General features: G+C 31.6%; 1 long non-coding RNA gene across 3 annotated transcripts; it reads right to left on the minus strand.

Annotated features, from left to right (window-relative positions):
* Window positions 1–1,075: 1,075 nt before the first annotated feature.
* On the minus strand, window positions 1,076–10,517 carry LOC129298648 (uncharacterized). 3 transcript variants are annotated; one of them, XR_008590400.1, is made up of 7 exons: window positions 10,367–10,517; window positions 9,937–10,160; window positions 9,043–9,111; window positions 3,815–3,911; window positions 3,385–3,608; window positions 2,491–2,559; window positions 1,076–1,402 (listed from the first exon to the last, which is right to left on the minus strand). It is a non-coding gene; the product is annotated as an uncharacterized LOC129298648 (long non-coding RNA). The 3 variants fall into 3 exon arrangements; XR_008590401.1 differs by having other exon boundaries at window positions 9,937–10,276; XR_008590399.1 differs by having other exon boundaries at window positions 9,937–10,517.
* Window positions 10,518–20,059: the final 9,542 nt, after the last annotated feature.

The following is a 20,059-nucleotide window of genomic DNA, read 5'->3' on the forward strand; positions in this document are numbered from 1 at the left end:
TAATGATTTTGCTAGTATCAATGAGGAAAGGAAAAGCTTGTATCAATGAGGCATCAGATAAGAGTAATGATTTTGCTAGTTTCTACTTTAACTCACTCCATACTGGGCAAATTCCAAGTCTGGCCTTAAAAAATGGTTAGAAAAGAAGTCAATAAATCTTGCATTATCAACTTAATAGAGCTCAAATAGAAAGGGTATGATGTTACTGAAATGATGAAGCCTTATAAGACTCTATTGGAACTCAATATGGTAGTAAGTCTAAAAGTTATAAGAGCATTTTATAGTTTCCACAAGTTCTGCACAATGGTGAAGTATTGAAAGCAATAGTATGAGGAAATTCTTTTGACATTGCAGAAGACAATTTCAACACTCTTTTGAATTTTCCAACCAATAAAAGGTTGATGAGGCTGTCAGACTTATCCTATCAAAAGCCAATCATGTTGACAACACTAGTGCCAACATGGGAAGAAAGTTCTGGTCTAATGGAAAAGCCAAAGTCCATGCCAACATTTCACAAAGTAATCTATCATATTTTATTAAGGTTGATTACTTGCAAAAGATCTAGGGTAAACAAGTTTATCTTTAAAGACTTGAGTTTTTTGATTGCCTTAATTAAAAGATTCAAATTGGATGTTGCCTTCATCATTTTTAAGAAAGTAATAACCCTAAAATATAAAAAAATTAAAATATTCTCCCAATTTATATTTTATTTAAATTAGTTTTATGCAAATGGAGAGTGATGACTTAATGAAACTTATGCTAATAGCTTATTTGAAGATTCTAAGTTTGAATTCTTTTGAGCAATAGTTAAATTTTATTATTTTAAAATTTTAGGGAAAATTACAAAAAAATCATATTTCTCTTATGTTATTAGAGGAAAATGCTGTGTCCTCTTTTTGTAAATTTGTAAATTTTTAATATTCAGATATTTATTCTTGTCACGCCCTAAAAATTAGACGTGACCGGCACGAGATATATGTATAAACATATATCCCTTAAGCCTTAATTAAAAAAACTTTAATATAATATTTTAATTCATTTAAAATAGGATAGAAAATCATTGTAACAATTTTTTTTAATAAAATATTTTTAAACTTTTTGTAAAAATGTTTAACAAAACCTCCCCGAAAACATAGAGCCTCAAAAAATATTCCATCACAATCTATGACATCAACTCAGCAAAAGAGAACTCCTCTCCTCCACAACAATCAAATAGCACAATACAGAATTAGGACTCTAACTATAATCTATGTGGAGCACCTAAAACATTATTTGTAAAAATACGATATATGAATTATAAATTTACATCAAAATAAAAATTAACCAAAATGGTGTCTCAACTTCAGTCCAGAAGCAAAATGCCCTTAAGGATCTAATGGAGGTACACGGTCCGCTACGCTATCTGAGACCAAAAATATTTTTCCAGTGAATAACGTCCCAACAATAAATAATTAAACATAAAAAAATTTAAACAATTATGTAAATTAAAGAAGCGACGATCTTTATAAAAGTTGAATAAATTTCAAAATAAAATGATTTTATAAAATGTTTAAATAAAATCTCGAACCATTAAAATCTCATATTAAATAATGTTATCACTTGATTGCAATGAAGCAAATAAACAAAATCAATAATTATAAATAATTTACTAATTAAAATCAATGGGATGTAAAATTACCAAATTATCAAATTCATATTATAGGGACTTATCAGAACAATTAACAAACGTGGACGCATAGTCCACGAGGGCGAATAACCAAACGTGGCTCTTGCCACGAAAACAAACATGAACACATAGTCCACGAGAGCAAATAACCAAACGCAGCCGAAGCCACGAATCAAACGTGGACACATAGTCCACGAGGGTATGTAATCAAACGCAGCCGAAGCTACGAAACAAACGTGAGTACGATGCTCACGAATAACCATCCCTCCGTTCCACGTGCGTTGGCCATCGCACGGGGCTAGCACCTCCTATACACACCCTGCTAGCTAGGTGTACCATGGCGCGCCAAGGGCTAACGGAACTGCCGTTAGCAACCAGTGTTCTATATAAAGTCCCTTTTTAAAACCATTTTCAAACATGCGAGAAAATCATCACTTTTAAGATACAGTTCTCATCCTCAAAATCAAACTCGCATGAATACTTTTAAACATTAAAACTTGCCAGAATTAAATTTCATATCCGATGCTCATGCTTGCATTTATTGAATAAAGAAAAATTTTCAACGTCGAACTCGCATGAATCATTCTCTGTATCAATTCAATATTTAATAAAATAAAAATCTCATAATCAAAGTTTAAAATTGACTTGATTGATCAAATAACATTTCAAATTTTGTAAAGCTAATTTCTCAAAATAAAGAAATGTTAATCAATAAATATCCCATAATCGCATTAATGCTATTAAAATGATTTCCAGAAAAACGTAGTATTTTAGTAAAGAAAATTTCGATTGAAAAAAAATCAGTTGGGACGCTATCCACTTACCTGTAGTATCCTCAAGGCTCCAAACTCATTCCTTATGACTCCATTTGAGCTTCCCTCCTTCCAAACATCCTATAATATATAATATATAATAATATTTTAACAGGCTTTATTTTTTTTTAAAACCAACAAGACCCCATTTCGAGAGCACCTACTCAACTAAAATTAACAATAATAATTTTGAATTTTTAAGAACACAATTCATTCATAAATTTTTTTTTCTCTTAAGCTTTTTACCAAACATTTAATGTGCGACATTCCAAACCATTCAATAAAACACGAAACTTTTAATTCTATTACCCAACCATTTCCAAACATTCAAATATAACCTCCAAAATGATAATGTACTTTATAACCTTTCAATTTTGTAACTCCCAACAATTCAAAACTCAAATAAGACCTCAATAATTTCTTAGATAAACTCCTTTGCAATGCTCAAATTAAAACTCTACTAAATAACATTTGAATCAATCATCCTTTTTGCCTCAATCATTAGAAATTTAGAAAATACACAGTCAAGCAAAAACTCTCCAAACGAGCATTTAATCAAACAATTTATGGGTATCAATATTTAAGCTCATATTAATCTCTTCTTCCTCAGTATCACTTCCTTAAAATTTTCGATAGCAATGTTATAATGAATTTCAATAAAAATTCAAACCCACTCCATCATCTCCTCCTCTTATACGACCACAAATTTCATCTTTAATCAAGCTTTTCCTTCATACACATATATACAACCAGTCACGTTCAGCAGCAGCAGCAGAGGAGAAAATTTTTGCAACTCAATTCATCAACTCACACACCCGCTCGCATGAAAATAAATATGGAGAAGACTTGAAGTTCTTGTACCAGAAATTTCCGAACAAAGCCAGCAAAAGGAAGAAGAAATCGCACCTTAAGCTAAACAGGGGAGGGAAATTCCGAACACGATGCATCAGAGAGGGGGAGGAATACAGCCACAACAACCAACCAAGAACCAAAGTGACTTACAAATAGATCCTTCAGCTCTAACTACTCAGCTCCTCGGACACCAACAACGCCAGAACGAAAATAAAAGCAGGAAAAAGATGAGGAAGACAGCAACAGTTATGAACTCCTCCACGGTCACCAGCTACACGCTGCAGGATGATGAAAAAGAAGAAGAACGAGATGAAGACAGTGACAGAGGACGGAAGAGCTGGATGAAGATTCGAAACATCTAGCCCAAATCCTCCAGCTTCCTCTGACCAGAACGCTATGCACCACCAAAAAGAGAAGAAAAGAAAAGGAAAATTTTCAGACTAAAGGGGAAGGCTTGACCGGCAGCACGACATTGGAAACTCACCGGAGAAATCAAGGAAGAGCAGAGGGAGATAGCATCGATAGAACCCTTGTGTTGAAGGATCCAGAAGTCTCTGTTTTGTTTTTTTTTCGTGCGTGGTCTGACCGAGAGATGGGATAATAAAAGCTCAGACATTAGGAAATTGCAAAAATTACAAAAGAGGCACAGCATTTTTTTCTTAATAATATAAGAGAAACGGCCCTTTTTGTAATTTTTTCCAAAATTTTAAACTAATAAAATTTAATCTATTGTTCAAAAGAATTCAAAACCTTCAAATAAACTATTAGCATAAGTTTCACTAAATTACCACTTTTCATTTATCAAAAAACTAATTTAAATAAAATATAAATTGAGAGAATATATATATATATATATATGAAATTTTAAGGTCATTACATTCTCTCCCCTTTTAAAAATTTGGTCCCCCAAATTTTAATGAATGCTTACCTTAGTTTTTGGATAAATGCAAATACTTAACAAACATATCACTTCTGACTTTCCATGTAACTTCTTTATTTATCTATTAAAAATAGTCATAAGGATTCCTTCATATGATAAAACTAGATCTATCTATATCCTTTTGAGTATCGAAACATGAAAAAAAAAAGTTATACATGTATATATATATATATACACGTTTTGTAATATTAATACATGAAACATCAGACTAATGCTCAATAGTTCAGGTGGCAATGCCAATCAATACGTGACGACACTAACTTTCACTAAGATCTCAAAGGAGCTAATATATCTCAATCTCAACTTGCCTTTGTCCTCAATTCTCCTTACTCCTTTCATGGAAGACATCTTCGAATATACTTTGTCTCTGACCATAAACTCTAACTTCCAACATCTATTATCAATAAAAGACTTCTATCAACTCTAGGCTATTACCCGTCATTATCTAATTACTTTCACCTTCTTAATAGCATCTTGCACCAGATCTTGTCTCTAACTTCTTAAGTAATATCAAACCATTCAATTAAAATTCTTCATCATTCATCTTACAACTCCTCAAATATTAAATATTAATTTGATAATTATTATTGTAAGCACTTTACAATGAAGTTAGCAGTTATCTTAATTTTTTTTTTGACCCAAAGTTCAAAATACAAGATCTTGGCCTAATGTTTAAAATTCGAACTATCCCTTCATATAGATCATTAGTTTATGATAGCACCCAAAGTCTCTTGTAAGGCTTTCTAAAGGCACAAAGTAAATTAGAGTGCTTGTTCTGCAACTAAGATAATGGAACTATGTGCAACTTTACAAACTCTTCTAATCATTGATGCCCCCATATCAATTTCTAATGCTTTCCCTTAACTTGCACATAAAATAATCATGAGATAAAGTCCATTATACCTTTTCTCAAACTATCCCACAATACAAATAGTTTATTTGTTTTATAAATCTTGATACACCTTTATTGACTTTTGAGGAATAATTGATACGTATTGAGTTAATTCTACCCCTTATGATAACCTCTATTTAAAGTATACCTATTTTGCTACTGTCTTTTAATGTTCTATTCTAATCAACAACAAATTCACCTATACATTGTATCATAAATTTATCAAATAATTTATGCAAACATTACACTCATCCTTTTCATAGACATTACTACACTTGCTCTTGTTTATACATCCTTAATTTATCAACACAATCATTTAAAATTTGCTAAATGAATTTCTTAACAAAATTTTCCTGAAATAAAAGAAGAAATAGAATCCTAAATTCCTCTTAATTCCCTTATAACAAAGAGAGATATTGTAGATATGCTTATTAATATAGATCTCTAATCCTTCTAATTGCTTCAGCTAAATAATCCTATTTTTTTTTTGCATAGCTCAAGTACAAAAATAAAATGCTTGTCTCCCACCATTCACTGCTAAAGGTCATTCCAATCCACTTAGAATGCTTAACACATCTCACCAGTAACCACCATGTATAATAGAAAAAAAACAATAAAACTTAATCTCTTTGCACCTAATTTTAACATATTATGAACACATAATTGATTCCAAACTTTAGATGATCATAACTTCAACTAGAAACATCCAATTCAAGAAAAATATGGCTCTTTAGAAAGATATATTCATGCATTATCTATTGTTATGATTTCAAAATCATTAGAGCCCATTTAATCCAAAGAAAATCATAAAATATCAAATCTAATATCAAAGCTGTAGAGCTATTCCATAACAACTTTTAAAACCAATTTCAAAATTTTAAAACATATTCTATAATTGCGTACCAAATTTCATACCAAAAACCGACCTTTAAGGCCTTCAATTGCAATCATATCATTTACTGCTCATTTGATTTTGTTTTAAAGGCTCAAATAATTGAACTTGCACTCTTTTGAGATTCTTCATCATAACCATATTTTTCACCACTTATACAACATGTAAATTTAGTTCTCAAAATGACCACTTGACTTATATTAACACACATTAAGTTATATATAATTCATATCAAACCATATGAGCTTCCATGTTCCACTTTAAGCCATAATTAAAGTTTCTCATTACTTGGATTCCAAATATTATTCTCAAATCATATATGCCTTATTTAACCCCAACAAACTCATTTGAACCCTCATTATGAGTCAGAAGTTTAAATTTCAACACTTTGTTCTTCATGTCTTGTTTTCATCCTAAAGGTTGATATTTTAAAATTATGAATTTCTCATAATGATGGTTCAATTGACCTTCATAATTCTTATTCAAACATCCTTTACGATAATTTCATCAAATAAACCTTATTGACACTCATGTGAAGTTATCAAGAAGTCATTCACCTTCACTCAATGGTAAAAGATTCATACCCTTGACCAATCACCAACATCTCACTAACAGGAATTGCTATCATAATACTAAAGCATATAATAACAAGTAACACTAAAATCAAATAGCACAAGTCTTGTGAGCGCTAAACATAATATTACCTTTTCTTAACACATATCTACTCATAGTTTAAATGTTTCTTTCACCAATCTAACTAATAATGACATAAAACTTGGAATATACCAAATTAACCCATGACACAAATTATTCAATATATATAGAGTTTTTCTTCTAAATATGAATTGAAGTAATTGCTACACAAGCCTTGTATCCTTTCTTTCTTAAGTAGAGATTGTATTTTTTATTTTTATTATTATTATTTTTTTACAGAATTGAGGAGGGATCCTTCAACACTTTGAGATGAAGCACCTACTAAGAGTGTTAGAGTTCTACTACTTCAATCATGTCCCCCACGGCACTTGTGATCTTGGGTCTAACTTCTCTTTAAAATGAGAACACAAAGATCTTTAAGCTTAACAAAAATTATAAAATATAAAAGAACTTGAGCTTCAAGAATAAGGATATATCACTAGGTTGGGTTCAAGCTCTATGAAAATCTCCCCTATTTCATGTCCTTCTACTTAATACTCAATGTCTAGTCAACATTTTCTTAGTATTCGAAGAGATAGAGGAAATGTTCAGCTCAAAATACAAAACTATATATCAAGAGGAGTCAGCAAGAAGGAAAGGGACCACATTCAAAGACCCTCTATAAGGCCTTCAATAATGTTTCAATTATGATTATGCCCGAGTTCATAATAATAATTGAGACCCCATTGAAGTGTCCTTGCTCCACATAGCTAAAAAAAAAACCTAGGCTCTGATACCAATCTGTCACGCCCTAAAAATTAGACGTGACCGGCACGAGATATATGTATAAACATATATCCCTTAAGCCTTAATTAAAAAAACTTTAATATAATATTTTAATTCATTTAAAATAGGATAGAAAATCATTGTAACAATTTTTTTTAATAAAATATTTTTAAACTTTTTGTAAAAATGTTTAACAAAACCTCCCCGAAAACATAGAGCCTCAAAAAATATTCCATCACAATCTATGACATCAACTCAGCAAAAGAGAACTCCTCTCCTCCACAACAATCAAATAGCACAATACAGAATTAGGACTCTAACTATAATCTATGTGGAGCACCTAAAACATTATTTGTAAAAATACGATATATGAATTATAAATTTACATCAAAATAAAAATTAACCAAAATGGTGTCTCAACTTCAGTCCAGAAGCAAAATGCCCTTAAGGATCTAATGGAGGTACACGGTCCGCTACGCTATCTGAGACCAAAAATATTTTTCCAGTGAATAACGTCCCAACAATAAATAATTAAACATAAAAAAATTTAAACAATTATGTAAATTAAAAAAGCGACGATCTTTATAAAAGTTGAATAAATTTCAAAATAAAATGATTTTATAAAATGTTTAAATAAAATCTCGAACCATTAAAATCTCATATTAAATAATGTTATCACTTGATTGCAATGAAGCAAATAAACAAAATCAATAATTATAAATAATTTACTAATTAAAATCAATGGGATGTAAAATTACCAAATTATCAAATTCATATTATAGGGACTTATCAGAACAATTAACAAACGTGGACGCATAGTCCACGAGGGCAAATAACCAAACGTGGCTCTTGCCACGAAAACAAACATGAACACATAGTCCACGAGAGCAAATAACCAAACGCAGCCGAAGCCACGAATCAAACGTGGACACATAGTCCACGAGGGTATGTAATCAAACGCAGCCGAAGCTACGAAACAAACGTGAGTACGATGCTCACGAATAACCATCCCTCCGTTCCACGTGCGTTGGCCATCGCACGGGGCTAGCACCTCCTATACACACCCTGCTAGCTAGGTGTACCATGGCGCGCCAAGGGCTAACGGAACTGCCGTTAGCAACCAGTGTTCTATATAAAGTCCCTTTTTAAAACCATTTTCAAACATGCGAGAAAATCATCACTTTTAAGATACAGTTCTCATCCTCAAAATCAAACTCGCATGAATACTTTTAAACATTAAAACTTGCCAGAATTAAATTTCATATCCGATGCTCATGCTTGCATTTATTGAATAAAGAAAAATTTTCAACGTCAAACTCGCATGAATCATTCTCTGTATCAATTCAATATTTAATAAAATAAAAATCTCATAATCAAAGTTTAAAATTGACTTGATTGATCAAATAACATTTCAAATTTTGTAAAGCTAATTTCTCAAAATAAAGAAATGTTAATCAATAAATATCCCATAATCGCATTAATGCTATTAAAATGATTTCCAGAAAAACGTAGTATTTTAGTAAAGAAAATTTCGATTGAAAAAAATCAGTTGGGACGCTATCCACTTACCTGTAGTATCCTCAAGGCTCCAAACTCATTCCTTATGACTCCATTTGAGCTTCCCTCCTTCCAAACATCCTATAATATATAATATATAATAATATTTTAACAGGCTTTATTTTTTTTTAAAACCAACAAGACCCCATTTCGAGAGCACCTACTCAACTAAAATTAACAATAATAATTTTGAATTTTTAAGAACACAATTCATTCATAAATTTTTTTTTCTCTTAAGCTTTTTACCAAACATTTAATGTGCGACATTCCAAACCATTCAATAAAACACGAAACTTTTAATTCTATTACCCAACCATTTCCAAACATTCAAATATAACCTCCAAAATGATAATGTACTTTATAACCTTTCAATTTTGTAACTCCCAACAATTCAAAACTCAAATAAGACCTCAATAATTTCTTAGATAAACTCCTTTGCAATGCTCAAATTAAAACTCTACTAAATAACATTTGAATCAATCATCCTTTTTGCCTCAATCATTAGAAATTTAGAAAATACACAGTCAAGCAAAAACTCTCCAAACGAGCATTTAATCAAACAATTTATGGGTATCAATATTTAAGCTCATATTAATCTCTTCTTCCTCAGTATCACTTCCTTAAAATTTTCGATAGCAATGTTATAATGAATTTCAATAAAAATTCAAACCCACTCCATCATCTCCTCCTCTTATACGACCACAAATTTCATCTTTAATCAAGCTTTTCCTTCATACACATATATACAACCAGTCACGTTCAGCAGCAGCAGCAGAGGAGAAAATTTTTGCAACTCAATTCATCAACTCACACACCCGCTCGCATGAAAATAAATATGGAGAAGACTTGAAGTTCTTGTACCAGAAATTTCCGAACAAAGCCAGCAAAAGGAAGAAGAAATCGCACCTTAAGCTAAACAGGGGAGGGAAATTCCGAACACGATGCATCAGAGAGGGGGAGGAATACAGCCACAACAACCAACCAAGAACCAAAGTGACTTACAAATAGATCCTTCAGCTCTAACTACTCAGCTCCTCGGACACCAACAACGCCAGAACGAAAATAAAAGCAGGAAAAAGATGAGGAAGACAGCAACAGTTATGAACTCCTCCACGGTCACCAGCTACACGCTGCAGGATGATGAAAAAGAAGAAGAACGAGATGAAGACAGTGACAGAGGACGGAAGAGCTGGATGAAGATTCGAAACATCTAGCCCAAATCCTCCAGCTTCCTCTGACCAGAACGCTATGCACCACCAAAAAGAGAAGAAAAGAAAAGGAAAATTTTCAGACTAAAGGGGAAGGCTTGACCGGCAGCACGACATTGGAAACTCACCGGAGAAATCAAGGAAGAGCAGAGGGAGATAGCATCGATAGAACCCTTGTGTTGAAGGATCCAGAAGTCTCTGTTTTGTTTTTTTTTCGTGCGTGGTCTGACCGAGAGATGGGATAATAAAAGCTCAGACATTAGGAAATTGCAAAAATTACAAAAGAGGCACAGCATTTTTTTCTTAATAATATAAGAGAAACGGCCCTTTTTATAATTTTTCCCAAAATTTTAAACTAATAAAATTTAATCTATTGTTCAAAAGAATTCAAAACCTTCAAATAAACTATTAGCATAAGTTTCACTAAATTACCACTTTTCATTTATCAAAAAACTAATTTAAATAAAATATAAATTGAGAGAATATATATATATATATATGAAATTTTAAGGTCATTACAATTCTCCTCCTCTGTCAAATGAGGTGGTCTTATGGTTGCTGTCTCCCTTTGTTCATCCTCAATTTTCCGATGAGTTCTTGCTGTTTTGCCTCTGGTCAAGTCTTCCATATTTTTCCTTTTCTTTTCTTCTCTTTTTCGGTAGTGCACATGCATTCTAGACCAGAGGAAGAGGGAGTTAGAGATTTTTTTACTCGGTTCCAGTAGCTTCGAACCTCAAATCCGAAAATCCATTCCTGTCATTTTCCTCTCCATGGTCTTATCCTCTAGCCAATGACAATAGTTTGCTTGCCGTCGCCTAGTTGTCTTCCTCGTTTAATGATTTTCGTTCTCCACTCATTACTGCATCGTTGCTGTACGTGGGAGCTAAGGCATAAAAGTTGAAACACTAGACTGAGCTACTATCTGTGATTCTTTTTTATTCTTGGTTTGATTTTGCTAGCTCTGTTCTTCTTTTTTCTGCATGATGTATCAGATTTTCCCTCCCCTGTTCAGCTTAAGGTGTGATTCCTTCTTCGCTTTGCTGTCTTTATTTAGTAATTTCTAGTATAGGATCTTTAAGTCTTCTTCGTATTTATTTTTCATATGAGCGGGTATGTGAGTTGATGATTTGAGTTGCAAAAATTTTCTCTTCTACTACTGCTGCTAAACGTGACTGGTGTATAAAGGAAAAGCTTGATTTAGGATGAAATTTATAGTTGTATAAGAGAAGGAGATGATGGAGTGGGTTTGAGTTTTAATTGAAGTTGATTGGATTATTGATTATAACATTGCTATTGAAAATTTTAAGGAAGTGATATTGAGGAGGAAGAGATTAATATGAGTTTAAAGATTGATGCCTATAAAGTGTTTGATTAAATGCTCGTTTGGAGAGTTTTTGCTTGACTGTGTATTTTCTAAAGTTCTATTGATTGATTCAAATGTTATTTAGTATAGTTTTAATCTAAGCATCACAAAGAAATTGTGACATAAATGATGATGTTTAAGGTAATTATGATTCATTTAGATGGACTATGATTGTGTTAAGGAAAAAAATTAAAATTAAATTAAATTTAGAATCATGTTTTGCTCTTATGGGATGTTGAATCTTGTTATCAAATTGAATATAGGAAACTTTATAAAGGACTTGTTGATGCTTAAGGATTGTATGGCTGGCAATTTATAAGTTTTCATACCTATGTAAGATTTGATTTTAGAATGCATATAAGATGTTTGATGATGTGTTGTGGGAAGAGTGCAAATGTGAATAATGGTATTGTTTAGTTAAAACATGTTAGTAGATTATTATGATTTGGGCGCTAAAAAGAAATGCAAAGGACATGAATTTCTTTAGAAAAAAAATAAAAATACTGGTGTCCAAGAGCAATGTGAGAATGTATTACAATAAGTGAGTAAATAATTGTGAGTTTTATTAAATTTTAAAGATTCCATTATTATTATATTGGATGTTTTAGGAATAAACCTTATGGTAAGGAATGTTAAGGGATAAATTACAATGTTGGGATTACTTTAAGTGGATATCATCCCAACTAATTTTTTCAATCAAAATTTTCTCTAATAAAATATTACATTTTTTGTATAAATCATTTTAATGACAACAATGTGATTATTGTTTATTTTGATACTTAAATTACTTTTTTTTTGTGAAACTTTTTACAGATTTGATAATTTTAGTTAGTTAATAAATACAAGTTGCAACTTTGATTATGAGATTTCATCCTATCAAATATTGGATTGATACAGAGAATGATTCGTGCGAGCTTAACTTTGAAAATGAAAATTTTATATATTACTGATGATTTCCTTACATGTTTGAAATTAGATTTAAAAAGGGACTTATTACAAAGCACTAGTTGCTAATGGCAATTCTGTTAGCCCTTGGCGTGCCATGGTCAATCACTAGCTAATTTGATTTTCATAAGCTTTTTTCTCACGTTTGTTATTTGTGGGTCTCATACTCGTGTTTATTTTCATGGTCTTGGGCCGCATTTGATTAGCATTACCCTCATGAATTGTGTGCCCATGTTTGTTTCATAGCTTTGGCTGCATTTAGTTATTTACCCTTGTGGACTATGTGTCTATGTTTGTCTTCATGGCATAAGCTACGTTTGTTATTTACCCTCCTAGACTGTGTGTTCACGTTTGTTAGTTGTTTTAATAAGTCCCTATAATTATGAATCCAATTATTTGATAATTTATATTCCATTATTTTTATTTAGTAATTTGTTTATAAAAAATTTATTTCATTTATGTGCTTTCTTGAAATCAAGTGATATTATCATTTGTTATGATAGTTCAATGATTTGAGATTTTATTTGAAATTTTATATAGCCATTTTATTATGAAGTTTATTAAACTTTTATGGAAATTGTTGTCTCTTTAACGTACATAATTATTTCAAACTTCCCATTCTATTTATGTTCTATTGTTTATTGTTGGGACATGATACCTTAGTTGACACCGATCTTCCTGTTGATCCATGAGAACTCATAGATGTGCTGGGTGAAGAACTAATCAAAATTTCTCTTTTTACGTAACTATAAATGCTTATGTATTTTATTTTTGGAAAAGTCTGGTTAGGTGCTCCACATATGCTATATCTAAAGCTTCTATTTTGGTATATATGCTGTTTGTTTATTGGAAGAGCTAAGCTCCTGATTGATATGATATTCTGTAAATATTTTTGCATTGTAAAGTTTCGAAAGATCCTATTTACAGGTGAGGTTTTGTCAAATTTTTATAAATTTCTTTTTTAATTTTATTATGATGACCAATATCAAAATGTTAAAATTTCATTATAAATTTTATTACATTTTAGAAATGGAATGAGTTTAAGATTAGAGGCTTACGGAGATGTGTTATATGGTTCACATCTCGTCTCGGTTACTCTCTATTTTTGGAGTGTGACAAGGAAGATCAAGAACGTAGTCCAGTTGAGTAGAAAAAAGAGATAGGAAACATCTCATCTATGGAAATGTAATTTTCAAAATGCTGGAAGATTAGAAGATTATGTATCTAGAAGGTAATGAGGTATTAGGACATGAGGAGATCAACTCTATGACTTTAAAGAAAATGGAAATTATTAAAGAAGAAGGAGGTAGTGCTTAAACAGAAGCTTACTCAGTAGCAGCTCATAATGCTCAAGGCAGACAAGATTCTCAACATGCTCAAAATGACTCAAATATCCCACCACCATCACAAGGAGTATATCTTGATTTAGATGGTATTAAGTAGTTAGATAGGAGGTTCAACATTCAAGCTGAGCTTTTCACTTTGTGTCTTGAAAGACAATCTAAGGACTTCAACCAAAAAATAAAGAAATCTTCTGAAGAGATTAGAGAAGAATTTAAAGAAGAAATTAGCTTGTTAAGAGCTCAAGTTTTGAGTTTGGGAGGTATACCAGGTAGACCAAGGGACTTATCTAAGCATTATTCTCCCTTTAAGATTGGTACACTTACTAGTGTCTCTCTAGATGAGAATGACGGAACACAGTTTATTGAGGATTTTGTGTCAGTATACACATCCAGTACCTCTACTTCAAAGAAGGCGACTGAGGAAGACATTGACAGTGACATATAAATACCTTCCAAGATTAGAAATATGAGGATTGGACTAATTTCTTCTACTGATTTTAAACTAAGAGCTATGTTTGAAGATAGTTCAAAAAGAGCTAAGTCATATGCTTCAGACAGCAACAAGCTTGTACTAGTTGTGGCTAAGATTGCCATAGAGTATATTGAGATATCTGATAATGAAGAAGAATTGGAGTCTGCACAATCACCTCTACCTTCTACTCCATTCTTCTTTGGGATCAACTATACAGCTGCCTATTAAGACTTAATTAAAAGAAATCCTGATTTTGTGTTGTCTCCTACACCACTCACTGCTATTTGGAATTTGGTGCAGTTTTTAATCCTCCACTAAGGTTCAAGAATAGACTAGTTTGGATGGAAAGTAGTACTTTTACATCCTATGTGCCTTTCTCTAACTTTTTTGTTCTTGTTGATCTATCCCAGCCTTTTGCTAGTGACAAAAGGGGGGAGAAGAGTGATGCAGAGTTAGAAAACAAGGTAGGCAGCAAGGTTCACAGTAAGATTCAAGATAGTAGGTTAGATAAGCAAGTGGTTGAAGATTCAGGAAGTGGCAAGCATAAGGGTCAACTTGTAGTGAGAAGACCAAAAAGTGCCTTGCCTATACTCATTAGATTTAAAGTAAAGCCTTCAGAATCTTTTAAGCCTCAATCCTCATCCAAACCCTCTAAACCTCAATCCTCTCAACCCTTTAAAACACCCAAACCTTCATCTCCCACTACTAAGAAATTCCATGAGTTAATGGATTTCTTTAGTACTATTTTTAAGAAGTGAACTAAGTGATTGTTTAAATGTTTTCTTGTTTATCTGATTAAATTTTCTCTGATTTTTAACTTCTTTTAAATATATATAGTATGCATTTCTTCTCTTTATGTTTATATCTTTTAAGAAATAGAGATCAAAGTCTCTTCGAGAACTAACACTTTGCATCTGAGTTTTGTCATCATCAAAAAGGGGGAGAAATGTTGAACACTAGTTTTGATGATTACAAAATAAAGAGAAGTTTTGTGTGTTTCAAGCTTTCTTATATTAAACCAAGTTAATAGGCTTAATGTTAAATTTGACTAAGTAAAAGCTTATGCGTAATATAAGGTATGCTATCTTGTTAGTTAAGTATTTGACTTAATTATAATCTTTGTACTTGAAGCTGTCTTATTCAAAAATATTTTTAAGTATTGCTAACATCGATACTAGAAGTTTTAATACCGGTGCTACCCTTATTATTCTCACTATTCTATTAATTCGTGTTTCATATAACATCGGTCCTACTCGTTCTAACATCGGTGTTATCCTTTTAAACCTGTGCAATTGAGCGTCTTTTATTTGAATCTTTTTCCTTGCACTGGTACTATTTATTTAACATTGTTTTTATTCTTCATTTATCTTTAGTTGAATTAAAACAACACCTGTGTTACTTGGTTAGCACCTATACTATATTTTTTCAAGTTTGTACAACACCTGTGCTAATACCATAACATTAGTACTGTCCTTACTTCTGTCCTATAAAGAGATTTGATTGATATGTTACTTTCATATTATTTCCTTTTAACACCAGTGCTAAATAATCTTTTTATAAATATTCTAATTCTTCTAAAAATATCAAAAATCTTCATCTTTATGTATTGGATTACACTGGTACTACAAGGACAACACTTGTGCTATAACCTTCTTTCTGTGTCTGCTTTTCATTGTGACATTGGTGCTAAAACATGATAACACCGGTACTACTTTGACTCTTTGTGCTCTATTTTTTGTATCTCTTTTGAAGGTCATCAGAACTCATCTTTTAATCTTTCTTTTTATCTAAAATCAATTGTGTTCACTATATATCTTTACCAAATGATATTCAAACACAATTATTTCCTTAAAGTTTTTTTCTGGTTGCTCATGTTTGTTTTTGTTCACTAAGCTGGTTTTTTGTTATACCAAAACATATAAGTTTCAATCACTTTTATCAGAAGCATTTAATATTTTTAGTCATTAATATACAAAAGAGGAAGTCTCTACTATAAAGCACTATTCCATTAGCTAATCCACCAGAGAACCTTAGAGAAGCTTGAATATTCAAGAAAACTCAAAGCTAGAAGGAAATAGATTGGGGGCAACCTCTAACAAAAAAATTTATGAGTCTAACAAATTATTTATGATTCCCAACTATAAATAGACTCATTTATGAAACCTAAAGAAGGAGACGAAGAATTAGAACAACAAGAACATTTTGAATTTATTTAAGTATTAAAGCTTACCTACCTTCTATATATTATTTATTATTAGAGAGCTTCATTGATTATATGTTTACTCTAAAAAGAGAGTTTAAAAGCAGTAGTAGTTCATTTTTGAACTTACTCTATTTATCCCTATTTTACATCTTCAAAACAGAGGAACTCAAGCTCGGGGAGATTAAGGGAATTTATTATTACTTTTGTAAGGGGGAGAATTTAAGACTTATTGAGAAGTCTGCTTATGTACTAAGGCAACCAAGAGCCTAAATTAGTCTTAGTAATATAGTTAAAAATCTTAGAAGGTTCTTCAAGACTAGATGTAGACTCAAGTGGTAGGAGTCAAATTAAGATAAATCACTTGTGTCAAGCTCTTCTCATCTAACTCTTGTGATTGGTGATTTCATTCCTTCATCTCACTTATTATTACTGCATTTCATTTAAATTTTCAATTAGCCTAATTCACCCTCCTTCTTGGGGCATTTATAGTCTTCTTCCTCTCTGTAAGCTTAGAACCCTAACGTCACAAAACCATTTTCTTTAACAAAAACCCAAAACCCCAGACCCAAAATCTAGAACTAGACGACATCATTCATGACAGTAGTATCTTTGACTTCAATCGATAGCACTTGGGAAGTTTGGCTTCAAATTAATTGTAAGTTCTTTCTTTGTCTCTTGTCTGGTGTTTCTTTATGTTTGTCTATAATGACATTAGAAAATGTTGGGATGAGATTTGAAGAAATTAAAGTTTAGATTTATCGTTTGAACATTATGCACATAAGATATTTGATAAAATGTCCAAAAGGATTGTGATAAATTTTGGGTTTTTGGAATTGGGATTAGTTTTCTTTTTTTCTTTCCCCTTATAGCTATGTTCTTTGTTCTTGTGGCTTGTTTCATATTTGGTTTGTATATCTTAAAATAACTTTCTAATTGTTGAGTTTAATCTTAGATTATTGAATTTAATTGTGGTTTGCATCTCTATTATGTCACATCTCGATACTAAGGGTATGATCGGCATGAAATATGAGATGAATTCATAATCCATAAGCTTTGATTAACAAAAACTTAAGCTAAAATATCAATATATGTAAGTCATATATAATAACAAAGTTCGTAAAGTTTTAAATGTTTTATAAAAATTTTAATAGAGTCTCCCATGTAATTTGGACCTCCTAAAATTTTCACAAAGATAAAACCTATCAACTAAACCAACAAAGAGGCTAGCTCTATTCTAGCAATTGACATAATAACAAAATAAGACTAGGATCTAATTATGATGCATGTGGAGCACTAAATTATGATTTCAAAATAAAATATATAGTTTTACCTAGAATTTTTCTCATCCTTTCTGCATAACAATCCTAGCTGAGGATTATCAATGTCACAAGGCTGCTATTTGTGTGTAAGTCATTAATTGGATAAGCCATGATCTCATGGTTTGGGTTCTGTTTAATACTAAATTTTTTAATTTTCATGAAAAACGAAAGGTCAACTCCACTGGATCTTATTATTGAGATTTCTCTTTTAAAAAAACTAATGACTAGTCATCAACTTTGTTTCTATGTGTACAAACTAATTAATACGTTAGATAGATTGTTGAGATAAGTTGATTGGGCAGAAATGTTACTTGCATACGTAGCATTGGATAATTAGGACTATTCAAGAGGATATCTATGATGTTCAGCTTTATGTTCAGCTAATGCACTGTATCTAAATTGGATATAAAATGCTCTCAATTCTTCAGATATGACCTACTGGAATTAACTACCATATCTTTAATGCTCTCTGTTTTTATAGATTATATTCTATTCAAATCGGAGTATGTTTTTAGTTCCTATGTAATTAAGGACCTCCAACATGTTCTGTGTGACCTCACTTACGTTTGATTCCATGCTTTAGGTAATGACAAAACTACACTTGTTAAATTTTATATCTTATTTCATTCTTCATTTCTAATCTTTTAGTGTATTTAACCTTAATCTTGTTTCTAAGTTAACAAACTAAATTTAATAATTATAAGCAATGAGTTTTCCATGCATTTTTATACACAGTAGATCTTAATTTAATAAAAGTACCAGCTACTTGGAGATTAAATATGCTTCCAACTGTCTATTACTGGAGGTATGTAGATATGCTTGCTTTGATTTCACATTCCGAACATTTGTTAAATTTCTTCTTATTTCCTTTTCTTGCAGACGGTGGATTCTTCAAACAAGGATAAATCACAAAAACAAAAGGTTGGAGGATATTATGCTCAGAAGGTCTGAATTTGATATTTCTTGTAGACTTTCACCGTGTGATTTATGCCCAAATTTCATTGAATATTACCTACATGAATTCATGATTTAGGCAGAGACAGATTGTACTATTTGTTGAATCAAGAAAAGCATTTGGGCTTGTTACTGATCTATAATCCAGATTATTTCTTTTAGATTTCCCGCATATCCTGAGTTCTCCTTCAGAACAATGCCCTGAAACTAATAACATGAGAATATTTTTGTTATTTCTAGATGCCATGGGTACACATGCCATGAAGCACCATTTCCCCGTTATATCATTTGATGGTTAAATAGACTGTGACTTTGCTATCCAAGTGTTGTACTGTATTCGCAGGTCTTAGTAGATTATGTGATTGGCAGGGCTTGATTTTGAATAACAGGGCCATTATGTAGAGGCCATCATCCATAGAAGAATATTTGATAAATATAAATATCTACATTTAGGTAAGTTCTTTGACTCACTCTCTTGTTTTAAAGTATGCTAGCTTCAGCTATTTTAGGTGCTTCTATCTAAATATTACCCCCTTATTCTGTGATGTGTGGTTAATCCTGTCTTATTGTCTAGGTTTGATATGTTAACTGATTGTCTAGGTTTCTATATACTATCTAGCTATGCCAAGAGGAAGAGGTCGAAGAAGAATACAAGGGGGTAGGGGGAGTAGCATTAGTAATGGAGTTGAAACAAATTCCACCAGATCACAAAGTGAAGATCCTATAGAAGTTGTCAACTCATACACTAGATGTGTTCGACCACACCTACCCATATCTGGAAATGGGATTCATATGTTGATGTTGATTTAAAAGTTTTGTTATGATTTTTTTCTTTTAATTTAAACACATTTGTCTTTACATGAAGGTTCACCCCACATTGTGCAATTCGTGATATCACTAAAATAATCAAAAAGTCATTTGCTGGCTCATGGCCTACTTGGACTTCAATCCTGTCTCACATTAGAGACAAATGGTTTGAACAACTAAATGTATGTTATGATTTTTTATTTTTTTGTTCTTAAATTTGTAGATTCAATTATTAAAAATTTTTAGAAAGCTTTGGTTTTGTTAATTTGATTGTAATTGTAGAGATTATATCATTGGGAAGAAAATGATAAAGATATAATTAGAGGCACTTTTGAAGTTGTGGGCTCTAGAAGACTCTGTGACACATTCTATAAATTGAAAGAAAAGCTAAAATATAAAGAAGATTATATTCCCA

The sequence above is a fragment of the Prosopis cineraria genome, unplaced genomic scaffold (genome assembly GCF_029017545.1).
Source record: "Prosopis cineraria cultivar Desert tree isolate PC_DT_omini unplaced genomic scaffold, ASM2901754v1 PC874, whole genome shotgun sequence".
NCBI classification, from domain to species: domain Eukaryota; kingdom Viridiplantae; phylum Streptophyta; class Magnoliopsida; order Fabales; family Fabaceae; genus Prosopis; species Prosopis cineraria.